Source organism: Ceratotherium simum, chromosome 1 (genome assembly GCF_057802395.1).
Source record: "Ceratotherium simum simum isolate JZ-2026a chromosome 1, ASM5780239v1, whole genome shotgun sequence".
Taxonomy (NCBI): domain Eukaryota; kingdom Metazoa; phylum Chordata; class Mammalia; order Perissodactyla; family Rhinocerotidae; genus Ceratotherium; species Ceratotherium simum.
The window spans coordinates 97,260,182-97,273,327 of NC_141900.1; the positions used below are offsets into that span (position 1 = coordinate 97,260,182).

The following is a 13,146-nucleotide window of genomic DNA, read 5'->3' on the forward strand; positions in this document are numbered from 1 at the left end:
TTTGCATCACATGCTTTGTGTTTGTTCAAAAAAAAAGAAAATACGCTCAAATGGGGTCACTTCTGCTAAGACCCACATCACCAGACCAAGACTGAATTAGTTTCTGTTCTCCCAGAAATGGAATCTTAAGCAATCAGTCAGGAATCAGGTGGTCAGCACTAGTGAGGTAATCTGCCTGATAGACCCCTGCCATCCCCTAAAGGAAACCCAGCCCACATTTTGCTAGAGCAACTTCCTTGTCTTGCTCCCTTCTGCCTATGAAAGTCTTTCACTTTGTACAGCTCCTCAGAGCTCCTTTCTATCTGCTAGATTGGATGCAGCCCTATTTATGAATCGTTGAATAAAGCCAATAAAATCTTTAAAATTTACTCAGTTAAATTTGGTTTTTTAACATGTTGTCCTCTTTCACCAACCTGTTTGCTGTCAGCCCGGCGAAGCCCTGTCCCCTCAACTACAGGGCCAGAGGATGTTCTATCCCTTGTGTGGTCCCTTCAGCACCCTTCCCAGTGTCTGGCTCCTAGCTGGCATCATAGTCATGCATTTTTAATGCTGGGCACTGGTCCAGAACGAGACCACGAGCATCCAGTCTTCCTCCCTCCAACAGCTAGGCAGAGGGGCTCCATCAAGCTTAGACAGTGAGGGAAACAGTGTGTTGAGTGATGTTGTCCTATGTAATGGAGGGGAAGAGGAAGGAGATCTTTTGAATGAGAAATGGTCTGTTGCTGAGAAGGGGTCTTGGAAGGGAGGGGGATAGAGGGAGAATCTATATAATGAGGATGGCAGCTAATAGCAAAATAGCAGCTGTCAGAGGAATATCCCAACCCAGTCTATTCAAATCCATCTTCTATCAGAATCTGTACAAGGTGTGAAAAGAGGAGGAAGAAATATTCACTGGAGCTGGGGAAACTGTCAGGACAGTGATGTCACAGGCAAAACCAGCAATCAAGGCCAAGGAGACGAGAGCCCTGCCCCCTCTCTAGGGCATCCTTCTTACACAGGCCACCACAGCCCTGATTCCACCATGGGCTGCAGGCTGCTCTGCTGTGTGGCCCTCTGTCTCCTGGGAGCAGGTGAGTCTTGACTTCAAATGGGCTGCCCTTGGACTTCGAGCCATTTTCCTGTGGCTGTAGTAAGAGTCTTCCTTCTGGGCTTTGTCTGATTTTGTCCCTTTCCCCCAGCACTCCCCATGGACACTGGAATTACACAGTCACCAAAACACCTGGTCATGGGAACAAAAAATAAGAAGTCTTTGAAATGTGGACAACATCTGGGACATAATGCTATGTATTGGTATAAACAGAGTGCACAGAAGCCCCTGGAACTCATGTTTGTCTACAACTATAAGAAACTCACTGAGAACGAGAGTGTTCCAAGTCGCTTCTCACCTGAATGTCCAGATGACTCCCTCTTATACCTTCACATGGATGCCCTGGAGCCAGAAGACTCCGCTGTGTATTTCTGTGCCAGCAGCAAAGACACAGCCCTGCAGAGTCACCTTCTCCCTGTGCACAAACCTCCTGGGTCCAGCCAGGAAGCTGTGGGGGCAAACAAGGCTCAGTTCAACATTTCCTGGAAGGCCCCAGGCAGAAAACTCAGACTGTAATACTACAGTCTGTCAACAGTCTGACATTATCTGTCAATTCACTTGTTATGGGAACGCTAATTTCCATGCACAGATGCCAACGGCCTGTGGCCTGGCTTTGTCTTGAACAAGGCTGTTCCTGCAGCTGAAAGTAGGACAGACATGTCAAGTTTAAGTTGTTGCAAGTGCCTTCCAATCAGCTTGTGCCCCTGGGAAATCTTCCATGAGACGGTTTACACTCTGGCCAGAGCAGTCCTACAATCCTCCTTCTAGTAGGTATATTTCTCTGACTTCTCCTTCCATCCAAGTTAGACCCTGGGCCTCAGCCCTGATCCCAGCTCCAAACACGCTCAGACCTTTTTCAAAACACCTCCTTCCCTCACCGAGTGCTCTGTCTCTTCCTCCCACTGAGGACAATAGTCCCCTCATCTGGTTTGGATCACTGTGATCTTGTCCACTCTCTTTGCTCCTTCAGGGTCCCAGCTACTCATTGGCTTCTCTTCCACTCCAGCTATGACACTTTCAGGCTTGATTCTTTCTCCTCCTGTCTTTTTAATCCTAATTCCTCAGGGCTTCACATTTCACGTTACATTTAGAGTCTGATGCCCTTGGAGCGTTGCTCACAACAGGAGAAAAAAAGTGACGGCCTCCTGACATTTCAGAGCAGGACTTTGTACTCGGGGCTGTCTTTGCTGAACCCCTTTCTTCCCGCATTGCTCCTTGTAGTGGCCTTCAGTCCTGCAAACACCAGCAGACCCCAAGGTCTGAGCATAGCCCTCATCCTGGGGTGGGTGTGCACGGAAACAAATGCTCCCTCATCGTTCCTATAGAGGGTGCTCCAGGGATGATGAGGAGTCCTTACAAGTTTCAAACCACAGAACAGATGTCAATTCAACTGATGTGGCAACTCTCAATTCTATGCACATCTTTAGATTGTGGGTTTTCTTTTTCCCAAGCGAAACTTTGCCCTGTCAACTGGTTAAAGATAAACACATCTGGTTCCAGTGTTTTCGTTTTTTTTAATGTCCTGTCGGGGGAAGAGGGACAATCTCCCTCTGCCCTTTTCCTTAAGGTTCTTATGGCTGGCCAAATAGTTAACAAGACAGGTTAGCAGGAGGAAATAATACCAAGTTTAATAACATGTATACATGGGAGAAAGCAGGGACACTGCATTTCTCAACACAATAGCAGAAATTCTCGTCTTAAATACTATGTTCAGCCAATGACAAAGGAGGATTTTGGGGGTTGGGGGAGTCAGTTACAGGAGATTACCACTAAAGCACAGTAAACAAGAGTAAGGTTTATTATGCAGCCCCAAGGCCTCACCTTCCACATTGATAAGTCACTAGAAATGAGCTCATCCCCCCTCTTCCCAATACAGAGAGGGAGATACCTTTACAAATGGAGACTTCCCTTGTAAATGATTGTCTGGCAACTCCTCACAGGGTCATCCAGAGAATGTGGCCAGAGAGACAGAACTTCTGATAAGAGGGGCTTGTTGGTGCCTTTCCTATTGTAACCTCCATCCTACATTATCTTTACAGCCATCATGATAGATCTGTTCCAGGAAGGAGCCACCATGTCAAATTCTTTAGGCAGTTAGTGGGGGAGGTCAAATGTCCTCAGAGAAAACAACCAAGGTAAAGAGATAGATTTCAGGGTGGCCAAATCTTGATCTCCCACCGTCTCTTTATCATGAAATAAACAAGCCTGCTGTAAAGTGGATCATTCGATTTAAGGCTTCACAGCATCCTCTAAAGAAACACAGGTGCCCCCACAAGTCACTCCCTACAGTAGAGCAGAGGACAAGAAGAACGCAGCCCTGTGAGGAGGTGTGTTGCCTGGGACTCTGCAGGTCCCACAGTTTCTGAGCCTCTCTTCTCAGTAACCAAGGAGCCCCTACTGTCACAGCTGTTACCACCCAGAGTCAGGCAGCACTGAATTTTCAGGAATTGTAGGATCCCAAAAAGGAAACCCCAACTCCAGTCTCGGGAAGGCGCGGACCCACAGACACAGAAGACCGAGCTTGATGCAAATGCACGAGGTTTATTAAGCGGAGCTCCGGGTATTAAGCGGAGCTCCGGGTCGACACGTATCTCTCGCAGGAGACAGAGGAGTCGACCCCGAACCTTAAAGGGCAAAGCTCTTTTATAGGATTCGAAGCATAAAGCAGGAAAAAGGTTGGCGCGGTCTTACATGATTGGCTAATTTAAAACATTTAAACAGTTACAGTTTATGGCGCAAATTGCTATGGCGTGGTTTATTTATCAGGTTACACACACGCTGCGTCCCCATCTGGACCCCCTCCACCCCGTCCCTCCCAAACTTATCCCTCTGAGCACTCTCTTGTTCTCAATTTTCCCCGAACAGTTTAGGGTGGGTCTTTCATGAATAGAGTCAGTCAGGATTGATAAACGTTCCCTCCTATACCAGGAATCCTTAGGGCGTGGAGGTGCCTGTTTCTAAGGTAGTAACTTTTAAATTTTTAATATAATTTACTTCCTTCATTCCCCACTTCTTCTTTTGTCCCTAGTTCTAATCTTAGAACTTAGTTTTCGGTGTCTACTATTAGTGGCTCATTGCATGGGAGAGCTTGGTAATGGCGTTGGAGCATCATAGCATGCACTACATTGACCCTTTTTCTTATGAAAGCAGTAATTCTATTGAAAACACACGGTCAGAAAACTAAAAGTAGACAAAGAATCAGCAAGGGTCCTGCTAGGGAGGATAGTAAGGTTGTCATCCAGGGGGACTTAGTGAACCAGGATTTAAACTAGCTCTGTTGCGCCTCCCTGCTTTGCTGCCTCATGTCTAATCTTTTCTTTAATCTTTGCATTGAATCTTGGATTACCCCTGTGTGATCTGCATAGAAACAGCAGTCTTCTTTAAGGGCCGCACAAAGTTTTCCCTCTCTCTTAAAAACAGCAGGTCTAATCTTTTTCTATTCTGGAGCACTACTTCAGACAGGGAGGTGAGGGACTCCTCTAATTTAGAGATGGACTGTTTTAAAGTCCTGAGGTCTTTATCTATAGCATTGCTCAAGGCAGTTAATCCCCTTTCTCCTGTGACTAAGGCCATAGTGTCAGTCCTTATGCCCGTGGTAACTCCCAGTCCCAGGAGTACAGCCAGGGTGAGGGATACTGGTTCTCTTTTCCATAATCTGGATCTCTGGTCAAATTCATTCTCGAAACTATTGGCAGTATGATAGTAAATTCTAGGCACCAACTGCACAAGCACGCAAAAATCTTGTGACGAATTGAATACGCCAGTTGAGATGCAGGGGGTCAGGCCTGCGGAGCAAGCCTATCACCTATTGGCCCTGGTATCAAAAAATAACCAGGAGTGGTCGGAAGGCTGACTTCAGTCTTATTACATAGAGCCTGGTAGCCCGGGGGAATTTTTCTTAAGCATAGTCCTGAACGGTCCCGATACATCCGTTAGGTTATCCGCCTTCTTGCCCCAAAGACAAATCGTGTGGTCCGTGGTGTTATTATAGACCCCCATGGTGGCAATTCCTTCATAATAAGGGGGCTGACCGCCAGGCATGCTTCAGTCATTTCAGGGTTGGAGCCATTTAAGGCGAGTAAGCTCCCTGCATACTAAGTTAAACAGTCTGTGCCATCTTTGCCCAGTAGGTACTGCGGGAGGTCAAATGTCTTTCAGAGAAAACAAGCAAGGTAAAGAGATATATTTCAGGGTGGCCAAATCTTGATCTCTCACAGTCCCGCCTTTGAAACTAAAAGTTTCATAGTCCTCTTGAAACTTAAAGAAGTTTCATAGTCCAGAAGCTGAGTTGGTAGATTGTTTCATCTCACTGAACACATTTCATAGTCCTGATGATAGATCAGTTCAATTGCTCTGATGATGTCATCGGGTAATCTCTTAAGTTTGTATCAAGTCTATCAGCTTCAGTTTGTAAGGCTTCAGGAAAAAGGGCAGGTTCAGTTCTCAGTGATTCCAAATGAAAATGATGGAAGAAATCAAAAACGTTAGTTTGGAGATCTGTAGCCAGATATTTCAGGAGACTGGAAGAAATCAGGATCCAGTCTAGTCAACAGATATAAAAAATAAAAACCTCAAAAGACAATTAACAAAACTAGGATCTAATATCTGCAAATGTATACTATAGTTTTTACTGAAATATAATTTTTCTCTCTAAAATCACCCTCATTTTTATTAAGATAGAGTTGGCCCAATTATTAACATAAGTACAGCAAGAATAGCAATTGATCACATAGGCTCTTTTAAATCTGCTTTGCTGGAACTTTTTATAAGGAATCTCATATTGAACTTTAAAGGCCTCTCGAGGCCAGGAAAGCCAAGCCAAGGATTTTGTCACCAGACTTTGCCTGCAATACCTATAAATTTGGGTGAATTCCTCTATTCTGAGGTTTCCCCAAAATATTTTAAGGTTCCTTGTACCTGCCAGATAAGTGACATTCTTTACTTATCCTGGTAAGTGCTGCTTGGAACACAAGGTACCAGGCCAATATTTCCACGTGGCTTTATTCCATAAAGTCCAATCTTTATTCCTCAAAAGCTGTATGGTTATATCGCAAATATGATGTTCCAGTCATAACCTTGGTAATATAACCAGTGTTTCCAATTGTGTCCTGTTACAAGGAGAACAGATTCTTATTGAACTTATGCAAATAACTATATTGCCATGAAAACAACAATACTCACTAGGAGTTTCCAAATTCGAGGGATCAGATAGAGAGAAAAAGATAAATATTTCAATTTTACTTACAAAAGTATTATTTACCAAATTGCTATAAGTCATAGCTAGCTCAGGAGAAAAGAGAAAAAGTTTTCCTTAAATCTGAAAAATTCAGCAATACTTCAAATGAAAAATCATAAAAATTATAATCAGTTCATTCAGTCCTGTGTAATCCATTCTTGATCCCAATCTTTTTGTTAGCAGCTTCATGAAGTTATCAGTCTCTCCAACAGATTTCTGTAATTTCTTATCAAGTTCAGTTTTATGATCAGAAAGTTTATCAGAAGCCTGTACTTCAGTGTAAATGTCAGAGTCCTTTCTATGAATTTTTCTGAAGTTGAAACATTTTGCAAAAGCATTAGAGCAAAGAAATAAGTCTGTAAAGAACAAGACCTCAAAATGGCAATTGACAGAGAAATTTGGTTAATTTTGTGACATGCAATACTTTAAAATAATAATAACCAGAATTATGACTGATAATCAGGACAGATCAGCATTTCAGTAATGTTGTACAATTTTAAAACACCTATATCAATAACATTTACCCACATAATAGCACCTAAGCAGACTTATCATCACTTGTCTGACAATCCTTTCCATGTAATTTAACATACTGAATCAGCCTAATAAGTTTAGTATCTTTCCCCTTATAGGAAGAGAGCAAATTTCTTTGAGAAGTTCCAGGGCCCTTTGAAAACTCTCAAAGAAAAAAGTAAAAAAAGACTTTAAGATATGAATTTTGGGGGAGCTTGTCAAAAATATAAACAGTCAAAGCAAACATAGCATTAACAGTCTAAAAAGCCTTAATAGAGAGACCTCAGTCTTTTGAACACAGGAAATTATTTTAACAAAACATAGATTTTTGTCCTTTAGGTAGACTTACTCAAAGGTAAAGAAAAATCTTTTGTAACCTCTTTATCAAGTTTAAGAAAATTATCTTTTTAAGAGAAATAAGACCAAATTATAATTTTGTACCAGCTTACTTTTGATATTAAAACTCATTTATTTAATTAAATTTATTTTAATCTTAGCCAACTTGACCATGTAAAAACTCTTTTTCCAGAATTTTTCTTTTACAAACTCATAACTTTTTTTTTTTTACATTCAGAATTTGTCTCATGTCTTTTTTTTTCCTTCTAGTACTTGAGGACAAATTTATCTTTTTAATCGACCAAACAAAACATTTCCATTCTTTGTTCCTTTTTTATATATTTTACTTTTCTTGTACACAGACATATTTTTCTTAATTTTTTAGTAGCTTCAATCACATATATTAATTAGAAATTTTAACCCTTATAGACTTTGACTTCTAAGTAAAAACTAAGTAAGCAGTTATAAACTTTTTTTACATTAGCATTTTGTGGATTGGAAAATTTATGAACACTTCATAACTTCTAGAAATATGTTACTTTATAGTACAATCTTTTAATAAAACACATGTTTACCAATAGACCTAAAACACCTTTTAGTTTTCCTGTAATGAAAAGCCAAAAGTAGACAAATGTACATTCAGCAATCAATGTCCAACATTTTATCTTATTTGGAAATGATGACATTCAGAGAATTTCCATCATAAAATTTAGCAAAACTCTAAAGTTTTAAGTTACCAGAAAGAGTTTGGAAGCTGTAACCACCATAACATATAATTATTGTGTAAAGTTCATCCAACGTTCATCTTTTTCATAACTATTTAGTTACTTATTCCCAATAATTATTTAGATTGCCTATAAGACTTTATAAGACTTCAGATAAAATTAGCCATCATTTAAATTACTATTTTTGTTAACCAGTTCTGTAAGTTCTGTAATAGAAATAACATCAGTTTTTTCCTACAAAATTTCATGCAGTTTTTATCATTTCTTATACCTTTAAACATAGTTATCATTAAGATTTTTATCAATAGGTCTTGGTCTTATAATCTTGGACCAGGGGAGCATTCCCAGTCAGATATTTTAAAACATACTCAGGCAAGGTTGATGTAACCTCTTTATATAAAATCAGCTCAAACATTCCAACCTTTATAATCTTATCAACACTTATACTTTTACATGTTCTCAATTCAATTGTAACCTGAGTCAAGGTCTTAAGACTAGTCAAATCTTTCCCTTCCTTTTTCTAGCCTTAATTCTTAGGTACCAATTAAGCAATTATGTGAGAGCTCTCAAAACATTTTCTTTTTTTTTTCCCCAATTTAGAAGTTTTTCCAATTCAAAGGATCCGTCGTCTGGCCATTGACGAGTAGGATCTTCACTTGTATATTTATTCCAATAGTGACTCGAACCAATAAGCCTTTTTAAGGAAAGACCCGGAGGTAACTTTTCACGCTTAGAATAAATCTTTCCCATGGACGCAAGAGGCGTCCCTGGTGAGGGCGCAGATGATGTAGCCCCCATGATCCACAGAATTCACTCCCAAAGATATTCAGACTCCCCTGAGAGCTTGGCACAGCCAGACAGAGACAGTTCGGAACCCCAGTGTACTCGACTGGCCATCAAGGTGCACCCCGGTAAATGCACCTTCCGTATGGTGGAGACCAAGGAGAACAAAGCCAAGTTTTCTCAGGACACAGAACAAGACAGAAGGAAAAACTTCATCCGGTTTTTTTTTTTTTTTTTTTTACGTGCACAACGACAGCTTTAGCCACGCCTTAGGTCTCTTGGAGCCAGAATAATACCTGGGGGGGAGGTGCCGCGGGGTCGGGGACTGTGTGCTTTTACAGAGTACCTCGTCGTTGCACGGACATTTTCTTGCAGTTGGCGGGGGACCTGTGTCATCTACCCGTTCGTGACCCAACTTATCCTGTCACGGAGTCTTCTGAAAGTGGCGGCGCCTAATGGCTCTTAACTGCTCAACCCGCGCCCCACTTAAATTTACGGCCTTTTTGGCTTCAAGATGCCTCGGCAATGACCTTCACTTCATGTGCATAATAGCCCACAGCAAAGTTTGTAGACGCCCGGTCTGGTGAGACCCGCAAACTCACCAGTCTGTGGGCCGCCTAGGACAACAGGCTAATAGGGCCTATGCCTGCGTCCTACCCTATGGTATTTCCTTCTTATGACAAAAGACACAGACAAAGAGAAAAACAGAGACTACCTTTGGGAGGAAAAGGGATCAAGATCAAAAACCAAGAGTACTCTACCAAATTTAAACCAAGAGTCACTAAAAGCCCAAGAAACTAGTTTCCCAAATATTTTCTCTTGCCAATCTAAATTTAGAAAGAGAAAAATTCTCACCATTTCCTTCCGCCGGACTCGCAGATAGAGATTCGGGAGGCTGACGTGGTAAGAAATCTTACCTTTTTGCGGCTTTTTGTCAGGCGTTCCCGTATCTCACCATCTGCAGTAGTCCAGGGAGAAGGCAGGTCTTCCAGCTGTAGGATCTCATCTCATCAAATGAGGTCCACGTGACTACAAAAAACAGAACAACGAACACCAAAACATAAACAATCGTGCCCGGTTGGCGTCTCTACAAGCCAACCGGCGGCTTCAGACGGGAGGGGTTTTCAGTGTCCTCCCTGGGAAAAAGAGTGCCGTTTCTTTTTCCACCTGAAGGGGGTGGTCAGAGCTTTCTGACTCTCTTGTCCCCTTGGGGCGCCCCCAGGGTTGCAGCCTGCAGTTCCCAGCACGTCTGCCACTGCAGCCCTCGGTCTTCCACGCCGGCGGCGGCTGCCCAGATGCGGAATCAAAACAATGTGGCGCCGCACACACTCACACCCAGTCACTCAGGCTTACCTCCAAGGGGTCATCGGAGTCTGGGGTGACCGCGCAGATCCCGGACGAGCCCCCAAATGTAGGATCCCAAAGGAAACCCCAACTCCAGTCTCGGGAAGGCGGACCCACAGACACAGAAGACCGAGCTTGATGCAAATGCACGAGGTTTATTAAGCGGAGCTCCGGGTATTAAAGCGGAGCTCCGGCTCACTACGTATCTCTCGCAGGAGACAGAGGAGTCGACCCCGAACCTTAAAGGGCAAGCTCTTTTATAGGATTCGGAAGCATAAAGCAGGAAAAGGTTGGCGCGGTCTTACATGATTGGCTAATTTAAAACATTTAAACAGTTACAGTTTATGGCGCAAATTGCTATGGCGCGAAGCGATTATCAGGTTACACACACGCGTCCCCATCTGGACCCCCTCCACCCCGTCCCTCCCAAACTTATCCCTCTGGAGCACTCTCTTGTTCTCAATTTTCCCCGAACAGTTTAGGGTGGGTCTTTCATGAATAGAGTCAGTCAGGATTGATAAACGTTCCCTCCTATACCAGGAATCCTTAGGGCGTGGAGGTGCCTGTTTCTAAGGTAGTAACTTTTAAATTTTTAATATAATTTACTTCCTTCAGAATCAGAGAAGGAACTTCCAGGCAAGGGTCCCAGGGCTGGAGCCAGCTGCAAAGGACAGTGGGAGACCCAGCCTTTAGATAATAGGTTTGAGAAATATGTGTCTCTCTATCTTCACAAATTTTATTATTCCTTAAACTGGCTTCTCTGTTCTCTGATTTCTCTTTTTTCCACTCAAAGCTAGACCCCGAGCCTCAGCCCTGATCAAAGCTCTGAATCTACAAACACTTGCGCTGAACGCCACAGGCAGCCAAGGTGTCCCTGCTTCCAATGGGTCAGAGCCAGTGTACACGGGGTTGGGTACTTACTTTCTCATTCACTCTCCTTCCCTTGCACTGTAATGTCCTTTTACGATTCAGATCTCAGCTCCTTACTGGATTTCCTCTCCATGCTGAATTTGTAGGGTTATTTGTTTTCGATTGGTCTGTTTATTCCCAATGTTTAAATCATCAGGCCAAACTATGAATCACAGAGTCCATGGCCCTGATTGTGGCTCTGAATTAGCTGTTGAAGAGGGGAGTGTGTCCTGGCTGTCTATCCGGGTCTTCACACCCGGCCTAACTATCCTGAAGCCCGTATTCTCCGAGGGTCCCTCTGCAGCTGCAGTATATCACTCAGGGCCTGTGGGCCTGCATAATCCAGAACACACGGGGAGCTGAACCTTGGGGCATGATGTGGGCACTAACGCTCCACACTCTCTTCCATGGGGCTGCTCCTGAGTCTGTGGGTGCTGCCTGAGACTGTGAGTCACAGGGTCTCCTCCCTTGGACTGCTAAGGACCAAATGCCCCACTAGGAGAGGCCTCAGCCCAGCCCCGCCCTGCCGTGGATGGCAGGCTCTTCTGCTTGTGATCTTTGGTCTCCTGGGAGTGGGGGAGTCCTGGAGTGCTTGGGAATTTCCATCTCATTTCCTTTGCCTAAGGCCGGTTCCAAATGTTGCCTCATTCTCCTTCTGGCCTCTGTCTCCTCCCACAGGACACAGGGAACCTGGAGTCAGCCAAACTCCTAGCTACTGTATCACAGAGATGGGATATAGCTCTAATTGTAACCCTGCTGCTACTCATTCGCACTTCTATTGGTAGCAACAAACCCTGGAAAAGGCAGTGGAGTTTCTGATTTCCATCTATAACAAGATTCTTTCAGAGAAAGCAGGCTTTTTTTGTGTGTGTGTGTGAGGGAGATCAGCCCTGAGCTAACATCCGATGCTGATCCTACTCTTTTCTGCCAAGGAAGATTGGCCCTGAGCTAACTTCTGTGCCCATCTTCCACCACTTTATATGGGACGCTGCCACAGCATGGCGTGACAAGCGGTGCGTTGGTGCGCGCCTGGGATCCGAACCTGCGAACCCCGGGCCGCTGCAGCAGAGCGCGCACACTTAACCGCTTGTGCCACCGTGCCGGCCCGAGAAAGCAGGATTTTTGAAGGATCAGTTCTCAGCTGAGAAGCCTGACGGATGGCACTTCACTCTGAAGATCCAGCCTGCACAGCTGGGAGACTCGGCCGTGTACCTCTTTGCCAGCAGCTTATCTACAGCCTCGCAAAGACACTTCCTGCCCTTGCATAAACTCAACAGCTTCCCTGCTCTCCCCAGCCTCTCAGCAGCCCTTGCCTGCCTGAGAGGGGTGAGGGGTGTGTGGTTGGGGCTGCAGCTGCTTCCCAGTATCAGAGGTCAAAAGTTAACTTTGATTCACAGAATAGGAAATGTTGTACAGGGATATCTGGGGCTGTGGCATTTGGGAAAGGTTCTCAGGAACCATAGAATGTGGCTGTGGACCCCAAGGATGGGACAAATGTGGCCAATGAGTGACCAAGGGAGCCTACAAACGTACCTCTGTATCCTTTTCTGGTCTTTGTTTTTGTTATTTCCTATTTAGCAAACATACCTTCTATCTTCATAAGGAGACTGGCTTACTGGAGAGGAGAGGAGGGACTTGAGTGAGGATACTCAGGATCTTCAACTGGGAACTTTCCAGAAGGTGAAGAATCTCAACACCAGAGCCTGAGTACTGATGGGAAAAGAATGTTCTGGAACAGTAGATAGCAGAGGCAGAAGCCCACATAGAGCATCACATGGCAGCTAGGAGTGAACTCTTCACTCTCAGCATGATATGTGGCAACAAGACTAACTTCTCAGAAGCTAAGACCTGAGGGTTTTTCAACAAGTGGCTGGAGGGATGATTAGGGAATGCTTCACAAGGGGATACAGGATTTCCTACTACAGTAGTCCCCCCTTATCCATGGTTTTGCTTTCCACGGTTTTTGTTACCCACGATCAACCTCCGTCCAAAAATATTAAATGGAAAATTCCAGAAATAAACAAGTCGTAAGTTTCAAATTGTTGCTGTTCTGAGTAGTGTGCTGTAATCTCGGGCCATCCCCCTCTGTCCTGCTTGGGATGGGAATCATCCCTTTGTCCAGCATATCTATGCCATATAGGCTACTCATCCTAGTCACTTAATAGCTGTCTGTGTTATGAGATTGTCGTGGTATCTCGTTCGGCATAGGGCTG

At 43.9% G+C, this 13,146-nt stretch overlaps 1 pseudogene; it reads left to right on the forward strand.

The window, feature by feature from the left end:
* The first annotated feature begins 983 nt into the window (after positions 1 to 983).
* LOC101404200 (uncharacterized) lies at positions 984 to 11,718 on the forward strand (annotated as a pseudogene).
* Positions 11,719 to 13,146: the final 1,428 nt, after the last annotated feature.